Consider the following 6000-nt stretch of genomic DNA (forward strand, 5'->3'; position numbering starts at 1 on the left):
CCCATCCTTCAATTTCCAGTTGGTTTCCACAATCTTCCCAAAGTCAGGGTGATCAGCCATACAATTATAAAATTTAAAGGACCTTTTCTTGTTATCACAACTTACCTCTATCTCAATCCCCAGTAGAGAGTGATCTGAGAACAGAGGATTCATTATTTGAACTTGTCTAGGAGGCANATTAATCATTCAGCTATCATTAACAATTGCTCTATCAATTCTACTATACACATGGCCATTTGTCCATGTATATGTCTTGCCCACTGTAGGTATCTCTGCCAGATTACAATCTTCTATTACTTCTTTGAAATCCTTTGTTTCATTATCATGTACTTCACTACCATGCATTCTGTCATCAGCCCCCAGTATTGAATTAAAATCTCCCATTAACAACCAAGGTCCCATGCTTTGCCTTGCTATGCTTCTAATTATTTCCCATAATGATTTCCTATCCTGCACACTATGTAACCCATATATTGCTGAAAAATAGAACTCCTTATTATTCCTCAGAACTTTCACAGTACCATGTATAACCTGGGAATATGTCTCCAGCACTGTATAGTTCAGTACATTTGGATTCCATATTACCCAAATTCATCCTTTACAGGAACTTGACACATTGTGAAACCATTTCCATCCTGGCAGTAGCTTTTTTAATGATCTTCTCTGCTTTTGTATCTTTAACTCTATGCTCACATATTGCTATCATATTTACCTTATACTTCTTCATAAACACCTTTAACTCCTTGTGCTTAAACACTTTATTGAAAACCCCTTACATTCCATGTGACTATCATGTTAATATTGCTAAAATGTTCTGTTCCATCCTCTCCACCTCCACCCCTCTACTTGTACTGCATTCAGCTACTCCTCTTGTGGTTTGTTCTTGTCCTGCCTCCACTAGACTGTTGAAGCCATTCAGAACTGTTATGTGCTGCCCAGATTTTGGAGCTTTTTGTCCTTTTGCTGCAGATTTACTCTTCACTTGTTGCCATATATCACCACTTTCCCCTCCTTTGTCATTATTCACTTGCTGCTCCTTAGTTCTTAGTGGTATTTCCTGTTGTTGTTGGCTTTGTAATCTAACTTCCTTATTGATAGGCTTCCATTCTGTCCTCTGCTTTGTCATTGTCTTGTGTTGTTGTTGGCCTGTTTTCCTCTCCCCACCTGCTATATTATTCTCATTTTGTTGACAGTTATGGCCTATTTGCATACAACTTGAGCAATATGTTGGTTTCCAGTCATACCATATCTCTTGTTCCATAATTCTGCCTATTGGATCTTTTAGTTTAATAACAGTTGGAAGCTCCTTAGTAACATCAACTTCCACCAGAATCCTTGCATATGAAATTCTCTTAGCATTTGAAGTACAAGCATCAACATATATTGGCTGGCCTAAACCACTACCAATTTTACTCAATGCACTTGCACTCCAACAGCTTAGAGGTAAGTTAGACAATTTGATCCAAATGGGAATTGTCTTCAAATCCTCAGCATCAAAGTCAAAATCAGCAGTCCATGCCTTCATAATAACTGGTCGATTATTGAGCATATGAGGCCCTGAGTACATTACCATATCCCTCTCCCCCAAGCATGAGAACTTAATCACAAAATACCCAGCATTATGATAGTATATTTTTGGTTTTGTTGAGAAATTCCCCTGTCCTGCTACAAATCTCTCCATAGCCCCAATAGAAGGTGATCCACCTATAACATACACTATTGTCGCATATTTCCATTTGTGTATTTCACTATCAATATCCTCTTGTACCAATTCTACAATCACCTCTCCCTCAACGAGTGTAGGCGGTATAAAATTCAGATCCATACCTCGTTTTGCAATTTGTTCTCTTCAAACAGCATCGACCATGTCCTTCCTACTTTTTGTTCTAATTCCAACTGTAATTTTCGCTGTGCACCTCCATTTTGAGTTATTGTTTCATTGGCATTTCCACTTTGAACAGTCTTCGAGTTCAGATCTACAGCTTGAATCTGCTTTTGTTCTGGTCTTTTTGAATTTAGATCCTTCTGTATGTGAATCGGAGTTATCCATGTAATAGCTGGTGTTTTACTTCCTCCACTTCGAGCTGGTAGGGTTGGCCAGATCTCCAAATTTGGCGTTGCATGCTCCTTTCCTTTGCTTACTGATGTTTCCTCGACCAATTTCCTTTCAATTGTGTTGTTATTAACCTTTTCCCCTGCTTTGATCGATGAAACAATACCATCACCTCCAGTTGCTAGGGGTTGTGGTTTTGGTGTTACTATTCTCACAACTTCTGAGCTCCCTCCTTCCATGGAGCTGCTGTCTTCCTCAATCATCAGCTTAGTAGCCTTTGCCGGTCGTCCTCGTGCTCTTCCCATTTCGGTGAGCGCAGGTTGGCAATTCACGCTAAAGTGCACCGAGAGGGAAGAGAGAGAGAGTTTGGGACTCTAATACCCTATTAGTTGTTGCGGACTAGCCCATTTAATTGTGCTAAAGTGATGAGCCCACTTTATTAAGCCCAAGATGTCATCTTCCTAGAGGCCCAGTTTGGTGCCACGTGTCAAATGACGTGGCACGCCAAGTCAAACGAAAGAGTCAATAGGATCGTTCCATGTGTCAAAATGACAAGGCATGCCAAGCCAAATTAAAAAAGGCCAATGAAATCGCGCCACGTGTGCAAGTGACATGTTCTGGAATTTCAAATGCGGCCATGTCACACTTCAATTTGATTGGCCGGAAAGATTTTGTTTTTATCATAACTCCTCCCTTCCACCACTATAAATAGAGGTCTTCATAACCCAAAAAAGACACCAGAAGTTATAACAAGAAGCAAGAAAGAGCTCGTGGATCAAACGCTGCAAATTCCTCCACAAGTTTCAAGCTTCAAGCAATCAAGTTCAAGTTCAAGCTCAAGAACGAAGGCTAAATCGAGTTCAAGTCCAAGCAATCAAGCTCAAGCTCAAGAACAAAATCATCGTTCGTGGCAACAACTACATATTCAAGATCAAGCTCGAAGGCCCTTGAATTTATTTATTGTTGGAAAGAAGAATCGGAGGATTCATAGAGATTGTAGCACTCAAATATTCAAAATCAAAACTACAATTGTTGAGATATTTTTCGGTCTTGATTTTACTTTCTCGACGCAAATTTATTGTCTAGAGTTATAATAAAGCATGGATTACTAAAAACAGCTGAAAGCTCAATGACAATAAAGAAGTAAACAATTCCTCCACTGGTAGTAAATCCCAAGTAAATTTCTATCATTTAACAGATTAAATCTTTCCAGCCAATGAAACAATATCGAATATAAATGGACTCCAAGATTTTTTTTTTACGCACGAAGTATGCCGAGGTCGTATGGCCCGATCTAACGTACAAATAAATAAATTATGCACTATCGAGGGTCAAACGGCACGAACCATAGATGCATCTATTAATCTACCGAGGCGAACAACCTGCTCCCATGAGAGTAGTGGAATTTACCTCGCTCGCGGAATATACTTGCGACGCGAGTGAACATAGATTTCTCAAAGTTGTCATAATATTCCTCAATTCTTTTTAAAAATAAGAAATTCAAACTGAAAACTAATTAAATCTCGAAATCCTCAATGTCAACTCTTTTCAAGACAATTAATAAGCATAATCAAATAACGATATCAACAAGGTATAGTGTAAACTTAAGACTACTCGGACATAAGCATAATTAGTAGCTATGTACGGACTCTCGTCAACTCGTGCGTACGTAACCGCCACAAATAGAAGTACATTTTAATTCAATTCACCTATGGGGTTAATTCCCTCTTACAAGGTTAGAAAAGAGACTTACCTCATCTCAAAGCTTACTTTCCGGTCCAAAATTGTGCTTTAAACCCTCAATTTGGTGCCAAAAGTCTCGAAACTAGTCAAATATTATATAAAATAGTCAATACATGTTCAAAAGTTCATATCCCAACTATTAAAGTGATTACCCAACCCCAATTGAAGAATTCCTAAAATTCACCCTTGGGCCCACATGCCCGAATTTTGGAAATTTTTGAAGAAAGTTGTTATCCATAACATCATGAACTCAAATATATGATTTTTATTGAATTCCATAATCATTTTCGTGGTTTAATCCCATCTTTATCAAAATCCTAGGTTTTCCTCAAAAACCCCATAAATCCCACCATTTTCCATGTTAAATTTACTTATGATTTGTATATTTAGCTAAAGAACTGATAGGGATCACTTACCTCTTGATGTTGATGGAACCCCTCTCAAAATGCTCTCAAAAATCGCCAAGTCTAAGTGGGAAATGAGCTAAGTCCTAAAATAAAAACTCTTGCACCAGTCGCAGATGTCGCAAAACTTGTTCGCAAATGCGACAAAAGCATCGCAAATGCGAAGTAGAGCCACCCCTGCCAAGGTCGCATTTGCGACCAAAATCTTCCCAAATGCGAAAAGGGCAGTTTCGCAAAAGCGTAAAATGTTCGCAAATGCGAACCCCTCAGAAATTTCCCATCCTCTCAAATACGAACTCCTCCCTCGCAAATGCGAGTTCGCAAATGCAATTAAAACCTCGCATTAGCGAGACCTGTAACCCAGAGCAGAAACCAGCAGAACCAGCAACAACTTTTCATCCAAAGTTGATCCAAAACCACCCGAAACACTCCCGAGGCCCCCGGGACCCCGTCCAATCACATCAACCTGTCTCAAAACATGACACGAACTTGCTCGAGGCCTCAAATCACGTAAAAAAATATCAAAATCATGAATCGTACCCCAATTTAAGCTTAATGAACTTTAGAACTTCAAACTTCTACATTCGATGCCGAAACATATCAAATCACGTCCGATTGACCTCAAATTTTGCACACAAGTCACATTTGATATTATGGACCTACTCCAATCTCCGGAATTGGAATCCAAACCCGATATCAAAAAGTCCACTTTCGGTTAAACTTCTCAAAAACCTTCAAAATTCTAACTTTCGCCAAATGACCCCGAAACGACCTACGGACCCCTAAATCCACATCCAGACATGCTCCTAAGACCAGAATCACCATACGGAGCTATTTCCAAGCTTGAAATTCCAAACAGACATCGATAACACTGAAATACACTTCAACCAAAATTCATGAAATTCTTCCAAAATGCCAACTTTCCATAATAGGCGCCGAAATGCTCCCGGTTCATCCAAAACCTAATTCGGACATACAACAACGTTCAAAATCATCATACGAACTTATTGGAACCTTCAAATCCCGATTCTGAGGTCGTCTACTTAAAAGTCAAACCTTAGTCAATGCCTCCAACTTAAAACTTCCGAAATTAGAATTTTCTTTCCAAATCAACTTTGAACTTCTCGAAATTCAATTCCGACCACACGTACAAGTCATAATACCTGAAGTGAAGCTACTCAAGGCCTTAAACCGCCGAATGACGTGCTAGGGCTCAAAACGACCGGTCGGATCGTTACAATTAAAGTATGTGTATAATGAGTAATAAAATATATGAAACGGAAAAATTACAAGCTCAATTTGATGAATAATTAGCCTTTTTGAATAAAAGATGATAATTTAAAGGTATTCAGTACAGTCCTGAAAATGTTCCATAAAAGCTTAATATGCTTGTGACTTTTTACATTATTTTTTAGCATTAATGTCATTTTTACTTTAAAACTCTTCCAAGAACTATCAAAAAGACAAAAAATTACAATTTGTAATTAAGTATTGTCGAAGTAATATGACCTCAAGTTAGAATAGACTTTAAACTTTAAATAACACCATTTATCTGTTGTAGTTACCAGCAATAACATGGATGAGTCTACATAAAAAAAAGATACTTGCACAGTAAACTCTAATTTGAATATCACTATTTATCTATCGTAGTTACAAATTCTAACATGGATGAGAATATATCGGAGGAAAAATAAAATACTTGTACAGTTCCATAAATACTCATTGGAAGTAACAAAGAAAAATTAATATGAAATATAAAAGGACTAGCACTGTATAACCCCATATAAATGATCTTGAAGG

This window comes from Nicotiana attenuata, unplaced genomic scaffold, assembly GCF_001879085.1.
Source record: "Nicotiana attenuata strain UT unplaced genomic scaffold, NIATTr2, whole genome shotgun sequence".
Classification (NCBI taxonomy): domain Eukaryota; kingdom Viridiplantae; phylum Streptophyta; class Magnoliopsida; order Solanales; family Solanaceae; genus Nicotiana; species Nicotiana attenuata.